The 23139-nt window shown below is 41.8% G+C and overlaps 1 protein-coding gene across 3 annotated transcripts in view; it reads left to right on the top strand.

Moving 5' to 3' along the window:
- The first annotated feature begins 8040 nt into the window (after window positions 1-8040).
- The window catches only part of LOC126092238 (uncharacterized histidine-rich protein DDB_G0274557-like), a 37843-nt gene continuing 22744 nt past the window's right edge, over window positions 8041-23139 (top strand). The window contains exons 1-2 of one of the 3 annotated variants that reach the window (XR_007521315.1): window positions 8041-8077; window positions 8795-8857. The gene's annotated coding sequence lies outside the window, so the exon portion shown is untranslated. Of the gene's footprint in view, window positions 8221-8794; window positions 8858-23139 lie in introns of all 3 variants that reach the window. The other 2 variants (XR_007521316.1, XR_007521314.1) reach the window with 2 other exon arrangements.

Raw genomic sequence — 23139 nt, 5'->3', positions numbered from 1 at the left:
TGTTCTTGGTGGGGTGGGAGGGGGGCGGAGTTGCCTCTCTCCCGGAAAGATGCTACAGGTGCCGTACAGGTTGGCTAAGAGTCAGTGTAGAGTAGTGTGCAGAGATTTATGCAGATTCTGAGAATGTACTTTACTTGCGTTAATATTATTAGCAACTCATATCCGTATATCATGTAGTGCTAATGCACTTTGTGGAAAATAAACATGTCTGCACACTGCTTGGTTTTTGCGACGTAGTGCGTAGAGAGAATGATGAATCACCTGTCCGCCCTTCATTTTGTAAACCTACACAGGAGGGAGTTGCATAACCAGTTAAGCCAGAAGCCAGCAACCTGCCTCGCCTAACAAGCTTGTAATCCCTCCCCCCCCCCCCCCCCCGTTACACACCCAGAACACACTTCATTTTACAGTAAACGATAATTAATACACAAACGCAATACAGACGTTGGCTGCGAGCGGGCGTTGACTGAAATCAAAATTTTCATATTTCCCCATTGATTTGAGTCAACGCCCTCTCACAGCGAATGTCTGTAAATCCTTTGTGTTCTGATTCAGAATGTCTGTTGGATCAAAATGGTATCTGTTCTTTCGTAAATGTCCGAAAGAACAGACACGACATATATGTAGCAAACAGTAAATTTATACCATTCAAACACTATTTTTACTAGTTTGCGGTTCTTCCATCTCCTTCATAATATTAGTCCTAGAGAAAAAATTAATTAGACCTTTTTTGTACAAAATTTAATGTACTTTAATTTTGCACCGGGAAATACATTTGCTAGAAGCTGCGGATTTCGAGTTATTTAAAAAAAATTAATTAAACTATCTTTAAAGGCCCTTCAACCCTACTCTCTCACCCCCACGCTCACACTGCACGCTCACGCATGTAATCTTACCCTTCCACACATCAACATTAAGCTTTCCGGTCTCTACATTAGTTTCAAAAGCTTCGAGAGGCGTAAGATACAAAAAAAAACTTTTTTACTTATCTCAATTTTCTCGTTGTTTGCTGCAGTCACGTCTAGGGGCAGATTCTTGAAGCTGAAATTTCTTTAACTTTGTGGGTTCCAGTTGACATGTTTGAAGATTTGCCTGTCTTACTCTTGAATATTATTTTTTTGTCACATTCTTTGAAAACCACACCGTCTTTACAATTTCCACTTCTATAACACCAAAAATTACATTTTTATTGCCAATCATAAAAATACGTCCGATTCCATCAGAGGCGTGCCCACTACTGCATTCTGCGATACTAACAATATTCCAAAGAGTTTACCAAACAAAAGAGTTTACAAACTTTCTTGACAAAAGAAGAATCTTCACCAAGTTATATCATTATTTTATAAATGAATCTGGAAATAAATTTAATAATCAGCGTTAGATTGTGCAATGAATGACATGAGTTTTAGGTGTGCCAGATATTTCCTAACTTCAAATATTTCTAAAAGAAGAATAATTTTGGCCGTATCGATTGTAACAAACTAATTTCTTTTTATACATTTTAGCCTGAAATCGTATACAGAATCATATTAAATCCTTTTAGTGAAACAGCTGACATAATTTTAACCTGTGCAAGATTCTAAATTATTTCTGGTATCGGCTATTTCTATTTAAAAAAGGCAATGTTACAGGAGGGTGTCCCATTACACGCTCCACTGAAAGAGATTTTTAGTATTTTTGTTCATGACACCCTCTCCTACCACTGTAAAAATCTTGCGAATACACGCATTTTTCCCCTCTTCGTCCTTTTTTGGTCTTGATTGACTCTAAAAGGAGGCAGATAGAACATGCATAAATTCTATGGCACTAACTACAGCAAAAGTGCGTTATTGTCAGCGAAACACAATGACACATTCACTCTAAATTAATTGCGACCATGTTGGACACTGTTGCGTATTCATATGCGACGTACACCACTTTCTGAGAAAACGGAAGAAACGATGTGTGAATTCTGGACAGTAAAGCAACAGACCACATGACTTACCACCGTGATAAATTCGTCAGTTTCACTGAACGGGGAAAGTCATTAAAATTAGCAGGTGATGGATATTTATTAAATGCTGGTTTCGGCACTGTACGCTTGTACCTATCGGAAGCGTGTGGAGAACAAGCAGTCGACTTGCACAATACGTCCTACATTCCAGACGTCACGTGTAATTTGATATCAGTCAGTCAAGCAACCGATAAAGTAGTGATGGTATCGTTAAGACAAGCTGAAGCTAGAATCATGAAAAAAAAAAACGAGGAAATAATCGCGAAAGCTTCAAGGAAAGGCAATCTGTAATACTTTAATGAAGACAAGTCAGTATTTCAGTGGTAAAAGTGGCTCTGTAACAAATCTTACCACTAGTTGGGAAATGAATTTATGGCACTGCACTGAAGGTTGGGCCACATTCACAAAGAAACAGCTAAGTAACAAGGCAATGGAATAACTCTCGAAGCGTCAAACGACCGGATAAATCACTTGTGCAGTATGTGCATTGAAGGCAAGATGAAAGTCAAGCCTTTCTCCAAAGAGACTGAAAACAGTACAAATGTACTACTACGATATTAGAATTATATTAATACGTTCAGCTACTGACGGGCGTTGATAGAAATATCCATATAAGTATAATGTACTACTAAGTTTGGGATAAATTGTGATGTGTGTGTCTGATCCGCAACCACTTGTTGGAGAGAAATGTGTTGTGAAATTCATTGATTATTGTAATGGAGTGTTACACTTATCCAAAAAAGTTAAGCGTATGCAGAAATTAAAAAAAGAAAAGGGGGGAACCGAACATCGTCTTCTGCTGTTATTCGGGTGTCTTACGTGGGCAAAAATGAAAGACTGACAGGACAAACTTGAAGCAAAAGGACATCCTCACGTAACGGTTGGATTTTCAGAAATCATGAAAGCCTACAGCTTGTGGATGGGTGACTATCTGGTCTGCCGAGCGCTAGTGGGGTGCACTCAGCCCTTGTGAGGCAAATTGAGGAGCTACTCGATTGAGAAGTAGCGACTCCGGTCTCGTAAACTGACACACTGCCGAGAGAGCGATGCGCTGACCATATGCCCCTCCGTATTGGCATCAAATGACGCCTGTGGGCTGAGGATGACACGGCGGCCGGTCGGTAACGTTGGGCCTTCATGACCTGTTAGGGCGGAGTTACAGCATGTGACAGCCAGAAACATGAAATCTCACGGTTGCCGGAGATATTGTATTTGATGAAAATATCTCCCCTGAAAAATTGGAGATAGGCATTAGAAAAATGATTGATCACAGACAATGAAGGAGCATTACAGAATGTAAATGTCATGGAAATAGGAAAAGCAAAGGACGGCGAACAACATGAAGATTTGGAAACATGCCTGCCTACCGAAAATATCGACGTAGAAAAGGAGATTGAAGGGGAAGATTAAACTACTGAGAATCACTACTTTACAAGAGATGATAATGACTGTAAACTATAAAAACTTCCAACAAATGAAAACTACTCAACACGTTCTGGGCGACAGATCAAACCACCATAATGCCTGACAGACTACACGACGAAAGAAAAGAAGGCGTGTGCAGTTGAAAAGGAGAGTACATCAAGAGAAAGAGATGCAGGAAGCACACAGCTAATCATAGAAACAAATTGTTAGAAGCCATGTCAAAAGAACTGGAAAACCTAATGCATAAAGGAACCTGGACATTTCTACCGCGCGCTAGCAACAAAAACACGATACCAAAAAAATGGATTTTCAAACGAAAATGTGATGAGAATGAAAGAACTGCCAGACAGACAGCGCGAATGTTGGTTTTAGGTAATAAGCAAAGAACAGAAAATTATTTCGATAAATATTGCAGCCCAGTTGTGAAAATGAAAGTTGTGAAGTTCATGTGGAAGTATCGACCGGTTTACAGATGCCAATGACAAACTAAGCGGAAAATTCAATGGCACACCAGATAAGGAGGAATTGCTCAACGGCGAGTGCATCTGCAGACTTGAAAAGTGGATATATGGATTGCATTAGCCTGGCAGAAGATGGAATGAAACACTTGACAAGTTCTGTGGGCAAGCAAGTATTGTTGTGGTCACTATTTGACTCGTGTGTTTCATACGATCTACGGCGTGAATTCATAGTAACTGCATGTAAGCATGATATAATGTTGTATGGAGAGAAAAATTACATAAAGAAATTGAAAAATATCTTACGCACCAAATCTGAAGTAAGGGACCTCGCAGTAGCACGACATGTGCAGTCACTTCGAGTTACGAAAAAAGATGGAACACTGATTATTGACGAAAAAGCACAAACAAAAGAAATCTTGAAAGAATTCTAAATGGAAAACTGCAAACCTGTGAAAACACTTCACATTATGGATGTAAATCAACAAAATGCGAGAGATTTAGCTTAGCCAGCGAAGTATTTAAGGCATTCTAGCAGCAATCCGAATGATGAGCACTGGCGTGCGGTCGAACAAACGCTACGTCATTCGGAAGGTAGAATAAAGGACTTGTTCGCTCACTGCAAGAAATTGAAATGTATACCAATGCAGTCTGGGGAGCTAATCCAAGTGCAGCTATAAGCTAGAGCAGCAGAAAACAAGGAACTGTTGCGATAAACACTGTTTAAATAGTTTGTCACACTGAGTAAATCTTTAAGAGAAGTGAAGTGAATGAATAGGTTTGTTCTGTCCCATTCTATGTAGATTTTCATCGATAATCAAGACATGAAGAAACTTGCTGAAAATCATGAGTCTTCGGAAAGAACCAATCATATATAGCTGAAGATGTTTTTCGTGTAAGAGGAGGTGGAAGCCAACAAGATAAGATTGTATTGCACATTAGAAGAACGTCGCTGACTGTCTAGCAAACGCCTCTGCAACCTGAGGTTGAAAACCTATCGAAGAAAGTTAATGGTGGTCAATGACCGGAGTGGGGGGGGGGAGAGGGGGTGGCAGTGATGTTGACTATTGAATGCTGTTGTACTGTGTTTCTTGTTGCCGTGTATTTGTGAAAGGTAGGTAGGTTGGTTGGTTTGGGAGAGGGGACCAAACAGCGAGGTCATTGGTCCCATCGGGTTAGGGAATAAAGTCGGCTGTGCCCTTTCAAAGGAACCATCGCGGCATTTGCCTAAAGCGATTTAGGGAAATCACAGAAAACCTAAATCAGGGTGGCCGGACGCAGGTTTCAACCGTCGACTTCCAGAATGCGAGTCCAGTGTGCTAACCACTGCGCCACCTTGCTCGGTCTGAAAGGAGGGAATCTGTCCCTGTATACAGGGTGTTCCGGAAATGTTGCGAAAAACTTAGAGGGGCTGTAGAGAGTGTCCTGAAGAACAAATTGGGAGCAGGAACACATGCCTGGAAACGTCATCCAACGACGCTACAGAGCGTCGAAATTATAGGTGCCAGAGCCTGTAGTAGGCCATCATTTCGGCAGCAAACGTGGCTTTTCACGCAGACGGACAGTAGGAACGTTGCGCAATGTCGTTTGTTGTTCAATGGTTGCGACTGAATTCAACGATAGCCAGTGGAGAAGACGGAGATAACTGCTGCGTAGACAGGCCTTGTCTCCTATGAATGTGATGCTCTGTTCCCTCAGTAGATGACGATGTCCGACGCGGGTTTCCATCTGCAGTCTATCTTCTCCTGTGTACCTAAATACACTGAACATTTTAGATGGTTCCAGGAGGAAACTAAACTGCAAAAGGAAACCCGTGTCTGAAACCGTCATTCAGCAACTTCTCCACTTTCGATAGTGGCATCAGTCGCGATCGCTAAATAACAAACAACATTGTGAGACAATCCACCTACAGTCTGTCAGCATAAGAAGTCACGTTTGCTGTCGAAGGGGTAGCCTAGTGGCAGGCGCCAGAGCCTATAATTTAAACGTTCTGTAATGTCGTTGGATGATATTCTCGGTCACGGGTTCCTAGCCTCGATTTGTTCCTCAAGACACTCTCCACAAGCCCTCGATGTTTGTCACAACATTTCTGGACATCCTTTATATGTTCAGATATAATACGTTCTTTCAACTGTGATGTACTGTATATTTGTGTGTGCTCCCTACAGTTTTCTAAAGGAGGTTAACAATGTATATCGAAAGGATGGTTTAGACACCGGTAGTTCGTTACCATAAAAATACTCCGTAATGATGAAGGAGATAAATATTGATTAAGTTGCTGCTGGAATACTGGTCATTCGTGGCGTTTTACTGTCCCTATATCGGGAAAGAAATGTCAGACTAGATTAATTTGGGAATGCTGTTTCTAATGGTCTCGTAACATGAATTTTATCCATAATGACTTCCAGTTTAAAAATCATTTTGTTTGTAATGGGAACCAAACCGACGCTTTCCGTCGACACTGTGCGTCGCAAGAAAGACGTGAGGAGCAGTAGTTGTTTGGGTTCACTCCAGTTACACAACGCAAAAACAAAATTACAAATCTGCCGAAACACCACTCTTAGGAGGGACACCTGTGTATCAGAGAAGAAAATGCAGTATGATCAGTCATTTCTTTACCACAGATATATAAATTCGAAAATGGCTCTGAGCACTATGGGACTGAACTTCTAAGGTCATCAGTCCCCTAGAAATTAGAACTACTTAAACCTAACTAACCTAAGGACATCACACACATCCAGGCCCGAGGCAGGATTGGAACCTGCGACCGTAGCGGTCGCGCGGTTCCAGACTGTAGCGCCTAGTACCACTCGGCCACGTCGGTCGGCAGATATATAGGTCCCACTTCAAAATACTGGTGGAAAACATGTGTCCCATCCCTCCCGGCGCTGGATAACAAAACGGCGGGAAACCTTTTTTTTTCTTTCGTAGCGTCATTTATGACTACGACATTGTAAGAATGATCTGCTCTGCTTGCTGGTGATTCGAGAGATGCTAAAAATCTAGAACGATAGTTACCCTGTTTTTCATAGAGTAGAAGCACCTTTCTCACTTCCTCAGATTCAGTGTATACGCAGCCTAATTATGTTGTCATCCAACAATAATACTTTTATTTTATGACAGAGGCACTTAATATTCGTAAACAGAGATTTTTCCTTGGTATGTAAATGGAGCTAATAAGAGTCACCTTTGGCGAGTAGTTTTAGTAGCTTGCATAGTGCTGATTATGTTGTACAGATAGTGGTTCAAAATTAAAGTGCACACCATTTTTAGTCTTTCAATGAGTCAAATAAATTTTTATTAAGTGTTACTACCACGTATTCCATGAAAGTAAAATAATACGAGTAAAACAATAAGAATACATGTTGCTATACAGTGCTATTGCATTTTCACAATGCCCTGTGCAGCTGGAAGTCACGAATTCCCATCCATACCTTCCGTTTCTTTCCCCATTCTTTTACTTCAAAACAAAATATCCATGATGCTCTCATAGCTTATAAGCGACAGGAAACTGTACGTAGCTTCGTTTACAGGTTAATCAGACGCAATATTTGCCACGTTTGTATTTCAGTGCTAATCAAAAAATGGTTCAAATGGCTCTGAGCACTATGGGACTTAACATCTGAGGTCATCAGTCCCCTAGAACTTAGAACTACTTAAACCTAACTAACCTAAGGACATCACACACATCCATGCCCGAGGCAAGATTCGAACCTGCGACCGTAGCGGTCGCGCGGTTCCAAATGGGAGCGCCTAGAACCGCTAGGCCACAACGGCCAGCCTCAGTGCTAATCGATCTACGAGAAAATATTTTGAATAACATTAATATTTTTCTCTAACAGCGTAAATTTTGACACCGAATGTTTGCCTGCCAGGTGCAACCACGCACTGCGTATTGATTGAATCCGTCCCTCCTTGAGATTAGAAACATTCCAGGAAGGGTAAACAAAACTTTTACCTGTTATCTCCGGAAAAAGAGCGGATAAGCAACGTGACTGCTTTTCACGTGCTGTTGAAACGAGACCTTAGTTAAATCTGGAGGGTATTTCTTATATTTTTGTTCCTGGTAAGTGAAAGGATCATTTGATAAAACAGTGCGTCAGCCAGATATGTTATCTGCCCCAGATAAGACTGGATTTTCCCTTTCAAATTCCAATAAGAGTACAGACTGTTGTTTCAGCCTGCCTGCTTGAAACCACACGTAAGTTCGCAAGCATGAGCTGAGGCCGCTCGCGCTGCTTTACTTGTAAATTAGTGAGTACCGTTTCTGCCTGTACCGCACTGAGAATCTAGTGTGCTCGCAAAGCGGCTGCTCGCGGCTGTCTTAAAAGTCTGGCGTAACACGTAAGACAATCGATTATTTGATACTTTACTGAAGCATACTACTGATTAAAACTATATCAGATTAAACACCTTTCAGCCGTCAAGTTTCCAACCTTATTTTATTTGGCAACCAGTTTCAGCGTTTTACTACGCCTTGTTCAGGCCCCTGGCCGACGTTCAGGAAGACTATACTTAAATTCCTACACGTCGGTCAGGGCCTGAAAATGGCGTAGTAAAACGCTGAAACTGGTTGCCAAATAAACTAAGGCTGGAAAATTAACGGCTGAAAGGTGCTTAATCTGACATCCTCTATCGAACAGCCGAGTCCCGCAACCATCTATAGAAAGATGGACATACAGAGATGAAAACTATGTTTCCTTTCGCAGCAACCGCGCGTCGCACAGTTTTAATCTGTCCGCAAGCCTCCGCTGTGGTGTGGAAGCTTTATTCAAGATAATGTATAACTACAGTCGGCATTTTGAGCTACTTGTTGCAACAGCTACAGTTCTCTTGCTCTCTTTGATTACTGAAAATACATTCTGCAACAATACCTATCATGTTTCAGGTAACGTGTCATAATGTGTGTCTTTTACAGTTGCGCTGCTGGCCTCATCTTTTTGACGGAGAGCTGGTTGCCGGTGATTTCTAGATTCTACATGTAAGTAATTAAAAAAATAACGATCCTCTTCTAAAGAAATTTGCTCATGTTTTGTGGATGCAACGATTTTCACAGTGGTACAGGTTTTGTAACGACCTCAACGTAATTTAAAAAATAATTTTTCTGTAAACATGACCATCTGATGTAAATGTAAATGTCGTGTGACTACGGCCTCCCGTCGGGTAGACCGTTCGCCTGGTGCAACTCTTTCGATTTGACGCCACTTCGGCGACCTGAGCGTCGATGGGGATGAAATGATGATGATTTGGACAACACAACACCCAGTCCCCGAGCGGAGAAAAATCTCCAACCGAGGTGGGAATCGAACCCGGGGCCTTAGGAGTGACTTTCTGTCGCGCTGGCCACTCAGCTACCGGGGGCGGACACCGCGTCATGATGAACCTACAATGACTTAGAAGCTAGATCATCTTTCAAACAATAAATCGAGATCGATTGCTCTTTCGGCCATTCTCTACTCACACCATAGTCGCAGTGTTCACCAACGTCCAAAATGGGCAAAATAAAATATATGTTCATGAGTAACATCTTCCTTTGGTTCGCCACATTACATTAGGACTAAATTTCAAGTTCTGGACAATTTTCTTCGTTGTCTTAATCAATAAAAGATAATGCCGTCAATGAACTGGCGGAAACACACGGACGAGAATGCTGTACCAGCGTACCCTGAGTCTAAGCTGGAGTTAATTATACTACATCGTCAAAAGCCTCAGGACCCACATCTCGAACTGTGGGGCATTCTTCCTTGTAAAATACCGAGTGAGGTGGAGCACTGACTTAGACGCTTTGTTGTTGTTTTGTTCGGGCAAAGAGCACGTGACAACCAGGTCGTTAGCACTCGAGCTAAGTTACTACAGCCGGCATGTGCGGCCGAGCGGTTCAAGGCGCTTCAGTCTGGAACCGCGCCACCGCCACGGTTGCAGGTTCGAATCCTGCCTCGGGCATGGATGTGTGTGATGTACTTAGGTTAGTTAGGTTTAAGTAGTTCTAGGGGACTGATGACCTCAGATGTTAAGTCCCATAGTGCTCAGACCCATCGAACCATTTTTTGAAATTACTGTATTGTCACACAAAGCTAAAATAAATCTACAGTGGTGTCCAATATTAAGGCAACAAACTTCCAATTTTGAAACGTTACGTTGATTTTGGCACAAAACAGTATAAAGAGATGATACTTTAGTAGAAACAATGCAAAGAAGAGAGAACGTAAACAACTGCAAGATGCATAACGGTACACAAAAATGTTCTTCGTTTTCTCAAACTTAACGGATTTGCTCACAAATTCCGACAAGTGGTTAATGTGCTCAGTATGGGCAGCAATACAGTCCCAACAACCACGGGACATGCTGTGAATGATAGCATCAAACTCGTTGTTGTTGTTGTGGTCCTCAGTCCTGAGATTGGTTTGATGCAGCTCTCCATGCTACTCTATCCTGTGCAAGCTTCTTCAACTCCCTGTGCTTACATCCTTCTGAATCTGCTTAGTGTATTCATCTCTTGGTCTCCCTCTACGATTTTTACCCTCCACGCTGCCCTCCAGTACTAAATTGGTGATCCTTTGATGCCTCAGAACATGTCCTACCAACCGATCCCTTCTTCTAGTGAAGTTGTGCCACAAGCCCCTCTGCTCCCCAATTCTATCCAATATCTCCTCATTAGTTATGTGATCTACCCATATAATCTTCAGCATTCTTCTGTAGCACCACATTTCGAAAGCTTCTATACTCTTCTCGTTTAAACTATTTATTGTCCACGTTTCACTTCCATACATGGCTACACTCCATACAAATACTTTCAGAATTGACTTCCTGACATTGAACTCTATACTCGATGTTAACAAATTTCTCTTCTTCAGAAACGCTTTCCTTGCCATTGCCAGTCTACATTTTATATCATCTCTACTTCAACAATCATCAGTTATTTTTCTCCTCAAATAGAAAAACTCATTTACTACTTTAAGTGCTTGATTTCCTAATCTAATTCCCTCAGCATAACTCGATTTAATTCTACTACATTCCATTATCCTCGTTTTGATTTTGTTGATGTTCATGTTATATACTCCTTTCAAGACACTGTCCATTCCATTCAACTGCTCTTCCAAGTCCTTTGCTGTCTCTGACAGAATTACAATGTCATCGGCGAACCTCAGAGTTTTTATTTCTTCTCCGTGGATTTTAATTCCTACTCCGAATTTTTCTTTTGTTTCCTCTACTGCTTGCTCAATATACAGATTGAATAACATCGGGGAGAGGCTACAACCCTGTCTCACTCCCTTCCAACCACTGCTTCCCTTTTGTGTCTCTCGACTCTTATAACTGCCATCTAGTTTCTGTACACATTGTAAATAGCCTTTCGCTCCCTGTATTTTACCCCTGCCACCTTCAGAATTTGAAAGAGAGTATTCCAGTCAACATTGTCAAAAGCTTTCTCTAAGTCTACAATTGCTAGAAACGTAGGTTTGCCTTTCCTTAATCTTTCTTCTAAGATAAGTCGTAGGGTCAGTATTGCCTCACGTGTTCCAACGTTTCTACGGAATCCAAACTGATCTTCCCCGAGGTCGGCTTCTAGCAGTTTTTCCATTCGTCTGTAAAGAATGCGCGTTAGTATTTTGCAGCTGTGACTTATTAAACTGATAGTTCGGTAATTTTCACATCTGTCAACACCTGCTTTCTTTGGTATTGCAATTATTATATTCTTCTTGAAGTCTGAGGGAATTTCGCCTGTCTCATACATCTTGCTCACCAGATGGAAGAGTTTTGTTATGGCTGGCTCTACCAAATTTCTCTGTAGTTCTAATGGAATGTTGTCTACTCCTGGGGCCTAGTTTAGACTTAGGCCTAGGTCTCTCAGTGCTCTGTCAAATTCTTCACTCAGTATCATATCTCCCATTTCATCGTCATCTACCTCGTCTTCCATTTCCATAATATTGTCCTCAAGAACATCGCTCCTGTATAGACCCTCTATATACTCCTTCCAACTCTCTGCTTTCCCTTCTTTGCTTAGAACTGGGTTAGACAATTACGCTCATTCTTCCTGCAGAGCTGCTAGCAGATCTTGGAGAGTGGTTGGTGGATGCTGACGTGATGCAACCCGTCCCCCTAGTGCACCCCAGACATGCTCTATGGGATTCAAATCGGGAGAGCGAACGGCCCAAGCCATGCGTGCAGTGTCTCCCATTTCCAAGAAAACATCAATCACCCGTGCTCTATGATGTCGAGCATTATCGTCCATCAGTACGAAGTCTGGGCCCACAGCACCTCCCAACAACCGCACTGACGTCCCAAGATCTCGTCACGATACCTGATATCAGTTAAATCTTGCCAGTTCACCCAGACAATTTCATGGAGAGGTGTTCGACTGGTCAACATAATCCCAGCCGATACCATTAAGAATCCTCCCTGAATCGGTCTCTTTCCACAATGTTTGGGTTCCGAAATCATGTTCCATGTTCCCTCCAGATGCGAATCCGTCGAGACACTCTCCAGACAAAATCGGGACTCATCTGTGAAAAAAACATTGGCCCACGGTTTGGCCTCCCAGGTGGCGTGTTGACGACTCCATTCTAGACGTTCTCCTCTGTGAAGACGCGTCAGAGGTAGACACACAGCAGGTCTCTGACAATAAAGGCCATCCTACAGAAGCCTTCTAAACGCCATTTGCCTCGATGCAACACGTCCAGTGGATGCTGCGAGGCCAGATACCAGTTGCCATGCAGTACTAAGGCGGTTATTTTGTAACAACACACTGTATCTTCAAGCTATACGACATAGATATACATACTAAAGCGGTACTGTCGTGCACTTACAGCCAAATAATGGTCATCTCTTTCTGATGTCACCTGGTCTTCGGGATACAATTTCGGTCTCTATAAACTGTCTCCATACCCGAGAAACAACAGAACGATTCACATTAAGCCACTGGGCCACATCAGTATGCTACTAACCTGTGCCAATTCTTCCTATGGCTCTCCACCGCAAACAGCCTGGTAGGCGTTTTCTCTGTGCCATTTTACACCGTCTGTGACTGTGTACACAGCGATTGTGAATGTGGGACTACCCGGGAAACACTGCCCCGTTTGCTATACGCCCTGACGTCATCGTTGGCGTGATTGCAGTTGACAGGAGTGCCGCCTTCCGCGCAGAACACGATCGTACGGACATCTATTGACAGTTTGTATGATTATATCGTTAATCAGCCACAGGTCGAGGAAATAGCGATTTGTTGCTTTAATGACACCAGTGCATAACAAAAATAGAATACAGACCAGCAACTACGTCGTGGTAAACTCGCACCAGTCAACTCTCTTGAAACTCTACGTCTTGCGAAAGGGGACTCTGAGATCTCACCCCTACGAAAATTCATCAATGCTGGTCTGTGCTGTCTGTCTGCTGTTAGGACTGCAGAAAGAGTTTGCTACAGATGCTACTGAACAATCTTTCTCGGCTGCTGCATTCGTCACGTCGCTGAAACGACTTCCCAGATGCCCTGGTACCCAATCAAATATTACGTCCTTCCCTAGATGTCGTACGTGAAGTAGGCACATGCAACTGATTCACACCAGAAATGAGAGCGCACGAGGAATTTCATGACTCCACGTGCTGCAGTATTCTCAGTTACACATTATGTTCACATCATAAGCCAAGAAGTAGTTGAGAGAGCGGAACTTGAGGACATAGTAGGAACAAATCACTGATCAGACAAGATTATCCCTCTTCATCAAGCCAGCAATGAAAACTGGAAAATAATTGTGGCGCAAGAATAAGATGTTATGCAAAGAAAATTTATAGGTGAATTCCAGAGCGTTTCCTCTTCTGTAGTCCAAGAAATGGGACCTATGACCTCGCTGTTTGGTCCCTTCCCCCGAATCAATGGAAAATAATTATGGACGCCTTGAAAGTTCATCCCTTGTCAAGAAAAGGAATCTGGTACACAAGAAGAGTCATTATATTCGTTTCTCTGCGAATAACAAAGGGCTTAATTTCCAGTGGTTAGCCACCAGCTAGATGGAATACTGCAGACATAAACATATATGCTTGAAGTACTACGAGCAGCTATCGCTAGATGGACGATGGCAGATCGCAAGCCTTCATATGAAGGCCGACAACGCAGCGCATACAGTGGGAACATGTGACCATCTTCTGTAATTTCGTAATTCGAATAAGTCTTGGTGATCCATACACCTGACACTCCTAATACCCAGGATCTGTGAGTAACGCACTTCAAGATGTTCTGTGCCTTTGGGGCACCTAATTGATTGCAACCGTAATATACTATTGGTTACTAAAATTACTACAGGAAGGATAGCAAATAACGAAAATTTTTACTTACTACGCGAGTGAAGTGTAGTAGTAAAAACACATGATTAAATTTGTAGGTGATATGGTGATATACAGCGTGCGAAATTTAGAACACAGAGCTTCCATCTCGGGCACAGACAGTGGTTGTAACTTGGCTGAGTGCTGAGTCGAGCTGGGCATGACTGGCATATACAGATAGGTCATTCCAAGCTGTTTTGACTCTGTGCTACAGTTCATTAATCTAAATGGCTGGAGACTGGCGAAGGCTGGTCTCTCGAGAATGCATGATCAGATGTTTTCATCGCGGAGAGACGTGGAATACTTGCTAGCTGGAGCAAGGTCAAACACTCCCTGTATCGAGATAGGTCAGGATAGCACAGGCAACATGCAGTCTTGCGTTATCTAGTTGAAAGACAATGTCATGGGGACGTCAAAGACAGGGAACAGCCACCGGCCTCAACACGCCACTAACGTAACGCCCGCTGCCCCAGTTGCCGATTATACGAATCAGAGCTGATTGTGCTGTGTATCTTGTGACACCTCGTACCATCACGTCAGGTGCTTGGTCTTTATGACGGTGACAAAAGCAGTCTGGCATCGTTCGTTCCCCTCCGACCCTTTACACACAGAAATTTCGTGCTACTGTACGTAGAACCGAGACTCTTGTGAAAAGACAGCGTTGTGCCACTCCTGGGGAGTGTCTAACGTCATTAAAACGTTTCGGACCGGAAGCCCGCATCACGCGACTAGATACTGTACGCATCTAGCTGCAGCGACAGATGGACAGCTGACTCGGAACTCCCTGCTGAGTGGAATGTGATTGTACACTGAAGAGCCAAAGAAACTGGTACTTCTGCCTAATATCGTGTAGCCCCCCCCCCCCCCCCGCGAGCACGCAGAAGTGCCGCAAAACGATGTGGCATGGACTCGACTAATGTCTGAGGTAGTGCTGGAGGGAATTGACACTATGAATCTTGCAGAGCTGTCGACAAATCATTAAGAGTACGAGGGACTGGAGACCTTTTCTGAAGAGCACGTTGCAAGGCATCAATAATGTTCATGTCTGGGGTGTTTGGTGGCCAGAGGACACGTTTAAACTCAGAAGTGTGTTCCTGGAGCCTCTCTATAGAAATTCTGGACGTATGGGGCGTCGTAATGTCCTGCTGGAATTGCCCAAGTCCGTCGGAATGTACAATGGACATGAATGGATGGAGGTGACCAGAGAGGATGCTTACGTACGTGTCACCTGTCTGAGTCGTATCTAGACGTATCATGGATTCCATATCACTCCAACTGCATACGCCTCTTACTATTAGCCTTCAGCAGCCTGAACAGTCCCTGCTGACATGCAGGATCCATGGATTCATGAGGTTGTCTCCCTATCTGTACACGACAATCCGCTCGATACAATTTGAAACGAAACTCGTCCGACCAGGCAACATGTTTCCAGTCATCAACAGTCCAATTTCGGTGTCGACAGGCCCAGACAAGGCGCAAAGCTTAGTGTCGTGCAGTCATCAAGGGTACACAAGTGGGCCTTCGGCTCCGAAAGCCCATATCGATGATGTTTCATTGAATGGTTCTCACGCTGATACTTGCTGATAACCCAGCATTGAAATCTGTAGCAATTTGCGGAAGGGATGCACTTCTGTCGCTGAACGATTCTCTTCAGTCGTTGTCGGTACTGTTCTTGCAGGATCTTTTCCCGGCCGCAGCGATGTTTTACCGGATTCCTGATACTCACGGTACACTTCTGAAATGGTAGTACGGGAAAATCCCCACTTCATCGCTACCTCGGAGATGCTGTGTCCCATCGCTTGTGCGCCGACTATAATACCACATTCAAACTCACTTAAATCTTGATAACCTGCCATTGCAGCAGAAGTAACCGATCTAACAACTGCACCAGACACTTGTCTTGTATAGGCGTTGCCGACCGCAGCCTGTTTACATATCTCTGTATTTGAATACGAATGCCTGTACCACTTTCTTTGGCGCTTCAGTGTATATCTGAGGGGAATTACTTTGAAGGGGACGAAGTTGACGTTGATAAATAAATAAAGGTTCTTTTGATCATACCTCGTAGATCGCGTTACTCCCACCGCTTTTGCATACCCTGAAATGCTAATTTGCATATCGAAGTATGTAGCAAACTTCAGGCAGTTTGTCATTCGTTTCTCGCCGCGCCACGGTCTCGCAATTTCAATGCATGCTTATCTTCAGTTACCAGGCGAGAAGGCGCAGTGGACAGCACGTTAAGCACGCAAGGAATGGTATTCAAATTCCCATCCAGTCATTCAGATATAGCTTTCCCGTTGTTTACACAAAGCGATGAAGGCCAATGCTTGGATGGTTGCAAGGCCGATTTTGTTCTCCATTCTTGTGCAATCCGATCTTGTGGTCCGCCTCGAATGACGTTGTCATTGATGAGATCTTATATTCTTCCTTTTCCTTTCCTATAGTCTCTCTGTCTCTAGCGCCCTCTTCCACTTATTGCTGTGTGCGCAGTCTGTGTCTCCAATAGAGCTGTTAACGCACATTTACTCAGCTTGTTTGATCCTCAAGTCTCAGTAATTTGAAGAGTGTGCCAGAACCTTCACCTCGCAAACTTCCAACTGTTTATGAATTTTGCAACAGTTTCCACAAGTTGTGTGGAAGTATAAATACTACCTCTTCATATAAAATGACTCACTGCAGTGGCGGCTAGCAAAGCTACAGGCATGCACCGAATCACTCTGACTCCCACCCACCTGTTTTGTTGGTCGAGTCTCCTAGCTCAGTGGTACAGCGACCTGTAAAACCCACCTGCCTACCTTCACAGCACGAGCTCCTCCTACGTCACACACCTTCTGGTGACACGTTCGTGTCCTTTAAACGTAATAACAAGCCATAGAAGTCGTTGGTTCGCCAATATATAAGTAAGTAACTCTTCTGATAAATACAGACCATATAGTTGGGGTCTTGTGTCTTCGAATTAAGTTGGAATACAAGGCATCATAATTCTGTTTAAGTAATATGTGCGTGACACCAATTTAACTCTTCCTGTCAAAATATTCTCCCATGTCAGACTTCACTCATCAAACGCCAGAATATTGAAATATTGCTTAGCACAGTTCCATGAAGGATTCTCCTCTCCTCTAATGTGTACACGCTCAATCGCGACCGTTAGATTAGATTAGATTAGATTTATTTCATTCCAGTTGATCCGTAGTGAGGAGGTCCTCCAGGATGTAGAACATGTCAGAAAAACAATAATATGTGACGAATATTTGCAACTAAGACAAATAAAGACAAATAAGCTCATGTACCTTCCACTTGACAATTTTACAACACTCATTTACTAAGATCGCATTAATGCACTGAATTTAAAATTTAAAAAAATGTTTTTTTTTATTTATAAGATAATAAACATATGATAGAACTACTACAATACGTATTTACAATGAACACATTACTGCACTGAAAGTGTGCAGAAGTTAGATTGTACTACTTATATATACAAAAATCAGATGGTTCTACTGAGAAATTCATCACCGGAGTAGAAGGAGTTGGCTTCCAATAAATCCTTTAGGCTTCTCTTAAATGGAATTTCTCAGTTATTGAAAATGTGTGTTCCTGAATAATGCACACCTTTCTGTACAAGAGTAAGTGACTTTCAATCCTTGGCAAGATTATTCTTATTTCTAGTATTGATTACATGAACTGAGCTGTTGGTTTGAAAAAGTGGTATATTTTAATGACATATTTCCTTAAGGAATAAATTATATTGGGAAGCAGTAGTTAGTATCCCTAGTTCCCTAAACAGGCATCTGCAGAATGTTCTTGAGTTCATACCACATGTAACTCTTATTGCACATTTTTGTACCCAGAAAACTTCACCTTGGCTTGATGAATTACCCTAAAAAATAATCCCATGTGACATTAGCGAGTGAAAGTACGCATAGTATGCCAGCTTTTTCACTTTTATATCCCCTATGTCTGACAGATTTCACATTGCAAATAGAGATTTGTTTAGATGCTTCAGCAGTTCTGTGGTGTACTCCTCCCAGTTGAATTTATTATCAAGCTGTAATCCCAAGATTTAACACTGACCACTTCTTCTATCTGCTTGTCATTATATGTTAGGCGTATACTTGTGGAACACCCCTTACAAGTTCTGAACTGCATGTAGTGTGTTTCTTCAAAGTTTATTGACAAAGAATTGGCTAGGAGCCAGTGATTAATGACCACTTGATTTGTTATTTATTGCAATTTTTGTATCATCGGCAAACAAAACAAACTTGGCATCTGATAATGTTACTGATGAAAGGTCATTGAGATACACAAGAAAAAGTAAGGGCCCTAAGATGGAACCTTGTGGGACCCCACATGTAATTATTTCCCAATTGGATGATGTCTGAAAGCTTAATACATTTCTCTTTTCTAATAACACCTCTTGTTTCCTGCCAGAAATATAAGATTTGAACCATTTTGCAGCATTCCCTGTTACACCATATTATTCTAATTTGCTTAAAAGAATATGGTGATTTACGCAGTCAAATGCCTTTGACATATTACAAACTATACCTGTTGCCTGCAATTTGTTGTCTAATAAATTGAGTACATTTTCACTGTAAGTGTAGATAGCCTTCTCAACCCTTCAGAATTCCAAACTGCGACTCTGATAGTATGTTATTTGTGATAAGATAGTTATAAAGCCGATTGTACATTACCTTTTCTAAAAATTTTGAGAATGCTGGCAAAAGTGAAATTGGATGGAAATTTGACGCAATTTTTTTATCTCCCTTCTTAAACAGTGCCTTAACTTCAGCATATTCCAACCATTCAGGAAATATTCAACTGATAAACGACTGGTTACACAGATAGCTTAATATGATACTCAACTCATAATCATATTCCTTAATTAACTTTGTTGATATTTCATCATGTGCACTAGATGTTTTTTATTTTAAAAATTTTATGGTGGACATTACTTGTGCTGGGGTAGTGGGGGTCAAATTCATATTATGGAAGTTACTTGAAATGTCTAATCAGTACTGCGAATATTATGCAGCGAGATAGACCCACTCACTATCGTCGTCGTGAAAAATGACACAATGGCGTTAAGTGTGCTTTGTTTGTCATTACCTAATCACATCTAAAACTGGAATTATTTTCATAATAAAAATCAAATATTTGTTCATCACTGAAAGTCACTTCGAACTCGGTTTTACATATTTCACTTAGCAACATCCATTCTACATCTGCATCTAGATGGATATTCTGCAAATCACACTTAAGCGCCTGACAGAGGGTTCATCGGACCACCTTCACGATAATTCTCTATTACTCCCCTCTCGAACAGCGCACGGAAGAAACGAACACCTGTATCTTCCTGTGCGAGTTCTTATTTCCCTTATTTTATTGTGATGATCGTTTCTCCCCATGTAGGTCGACGTCAACAAAATATTTTCGCATTCGGAAGAGAAAGTTGGTGATTGAAATTTCGTGAGAAGATCCCTCTGCAACGAGAAATGCCTTTGCTTTAATGAAGTCAACACCAAATCCTGTATCATATCCGCAACACTTTCTCCCCTATTTATCGATACTACAAAGCGTGCTGTCCTTCTTTGACCTTTCTCAATGTACTTTGTGAATCCTATCTGTAAGCATTACACACCGCGCGGTGGTATTCCAAAAGAGGACAGACAAGTGAAGAGTAGTGTAGGCAGTCTCTTTAGTAGATCTAGTAGATCTGTTGGTTCTTGCAAGTGTTCTGCCAAATAAATCGCAGTCTTTGGTTCGCCTTCCTCACAGCATTCTCTATATGTTCTTTCCAACGTAAGTTGTTCGCAATTTAATTCGTAGGCATTTAGTTGAATTTACGGCCTTTAGAGTTGATTGATTTATCGTGTAACCGAAGTTTATCGGATTCCTTTTACTACTTACGTAGATGACCTTACACTTTTCATTACGAGCTATTAGGGTCCATTGCCAATTTTCGCAACATCTTTTCTAAATTTGTTTTGATTTTATGATGACTTTACTAGACGATAAACGACAGCGTCATCTGCAAATAACCTAAGGCGGCTGCTTAGATTGTCTCCTAAATCGTTTGTATAGACAAGGAACAGCAGAAACGCCTAAACAAATCTGTATTTGCAATTCGAGTGTTAGCAGACATAGGCGACATAAAAATGAAAAAGCTTGCATACTTTGCCTACTTTCATTCCATAATGTCATATGGTATAATATTTTGGGGTAACTCTTCAAGTCAAACAAAAGTTTTCAGAGTCCAAAAGCGTGTAATACGTATTATTTGTGGAGTAAATTCACGGGCGTCATGTAGAAACCTCTTCAAAGAACTGGGTATACTAACCACTGCCTCTCAGTATATTTACTCCTTAATGAAATTTGTCCTAAATAATATATCTCTTTTTCCAACAAACAGCTTAGTTCATACATACAATACCAGGAACAAAAATGATCTGCACAAAGACTTAAAAGCACTTACTTTAGTTCAAAAAGGGGTCCATTACTCAGGAACACTCATCTTCAATAATTTGCCAGCAAACATAAAAAATTTAGTCACAAATAAAGATCAGTTTAAAAGGAGCCTGAAAGACTTACTAGTGGCCAACTCCTTCTACTCCATTGACGAATTTTTTAATAGAAACAAATGATGTATTGTATATATTCATACTATTAGTATTGTTATTTCAGCTAAAAAAAATGACACGTTCCACATTCACGAGGATCTCCTCGGCATGGATCTATGGAACGAAAAACTAATCTAATCTAATCTAGAGGGCCTATAACACTACCTTGGAAAACGTCAGAAATCACTTCTGTTTTACTCGATGACTTTCCATCAGTTACTACGGACTGTGACCTCTCTGACAGAAAATAACGATTCCAGTCACATAATTGAGACGATACTCCATAAGCACGCAATTTCACTACAAGCCACTTGTGTGGTACAGAGTCAGAAGCCTTCCGGATATCCAGAAATACGGAATCAATTTGAAATCCCTTGTCAATAGCACTCAACACTTCATGCAGGTAAAGAGCTAGTTGTATCTCACAAGAACGATGTTTTCTAAATCCATGTTGACTGTGTGTCAATAGACTGTTTTCTTCGAGGTAATTCACAATGTTCGAACACAATAAATGTTCCAAAATCCTGCTGCATATCTACGTTAGTGATATGGGCCTGTAATTTAGTGGATTAGTCATACTACTTTTCTTAAATATTGGTGTAGCCTGTGCAGCTTTCCACTCTTTGGGTACGGATGTTTCGTCGAGCGAATGGTTGTGTACGATTGTTAAGTATGGAGCTATTGCATGAGCATACTCTGAAAGAAACCTAATTGGTGTACAGTCTGGACCAGAAGACTTGCTTCTATTAAGTGATTTGAGTTGCTTCACTCCTCCGAGGATATTTACTTCTACATTACTCATGTTGGCAGCTGTTCTTGATTCGAATTCTGGAATATTTACTTCGTCTTCTTTTGTGAAGGCATTTCGGAAGGCTGTGTTTAGTAACTCTGCTTTGGCAGCACTGTCTTCGATAGTATCTCCACTGCAATCGTGCAGAAAAGGCATTGATGGTGTCTTGCCGCTTGCATACTTCACATACGACCAGAATCTCTTTGGATTTTCCGCCAGATTTGGAGACAAAGTTTCGTTGTGAAAACTATTATAAGCATCTAGCATTGGAGTCCACTCTAAATTTCGAGCTCCTGCAAAATATCGACAATCTTTGGGATTTTGCGTCTGTTTAAATTTGACATGTTTGTTTCATTGTTTCTGGCTCGTTTTGTGTACCAAGTAGGATCAGCTACGTCGTTTGTTAATTTGTTTGGTGTAAATCTCTCAATTGCTGCTGATGCTATTTTTTTGAATTCAAGCCACACCTTATCTACACTTATAAGAAACGAGCCGGAAGTATAATTACAGAAAGCAGTACCTGTATGTTAGTAATATTGACCCTGGCTCTTGAGACACTTGTCCCACTGTGACACAACGCGGAGAATGGCTGTCTCATAAAATTCCTGGGGTTGCGATGTGAACCAGTTCCGCACGTACAGCTGGACGTCGTCGTCCACACGAGTGCAGGGAAGGTTATGTTGACGTTCTTCTTTGACCAAGATGGCCCCCTTCTGTTTCACTTTGTGCAGCACGGGAAAACAATGAATGCCCAGTGTTTCTCGCAAACCTTGACCACCCTTCACCAAGCGTTCAAATCAAAACTACCAGGCAATCTCACCTGTGGGGTCATTCTACTCCACGTCAATGTAAAGCCTCATACGGCCAACACAGTCGCGGCACTCCTACAGAAATTCAAATACGAGGTTCTCGGCCAGCTTCCATACAGTCTGGACCTCTCTCCCATTATGCCATTTTTGGTGCCCTTGAAAAGGCTATGAGGGGCAAACGATTCACCTAGGAACTTTTATGCAAATGCCCTGCCTGACAAAAAAAAAGTGAAACACTCAGAAGGGGAGGAGCAAACGAAATGAAGCTTCACCATTTAAGACGGTATCTGACGTTATTTCAGTGATTATAAAGTCGACACGGATCTACAAAGAGCTTGGCAGAAGCTCGAACCTTCTGATCATCATTCCTATTTTTCATATGCATTCATTTGAATGCAAGCCTAAATATTGCAGATTTTGTGAGTGGTGTTCAACATATTAGGACACGTTTCCAAAATCCCATCATCTGCAAATATCTCTTTGCTGTAGACACGAAATTCCTCATTACAGGGCATAGCTTCCTATCATTTGATACAGATTTTGCCCTTATAGGTTTCAACCAGGCGACTGGATTCCTGTCATTGCCAAAGGACAACAGATTCTTTGTTTGCAAGACGGCACCGGAGGATTGCAAGGATTTTGAGTGCACTAGAACAAGGGTTGCTCAGAGGCTCATTCAGAATAACTGAGGATGTCTGGCTACACATTACAGCTGACAACCCTACTACAG

Source organism: Schistocerca cancellata, chromosome 7, assembly GCF_023864275.1.
Source record: "Schistocerca cancellata isolate TAMUIC-IGC-003103 chromosome 7, iqSchCanc2.1, whole genome shotgun sequence".
Lineage (NCBI taxonomy): Eukaryota > Metazoa > Arthropoda > Insecta > Orthoptera > Acrididae > Schistocerca > Schistocerca cancellata.
Note: the sequence above shows the minus strand (reverse complement) of the source record. Positions and strands in the feature narration are given on the sequence as shown.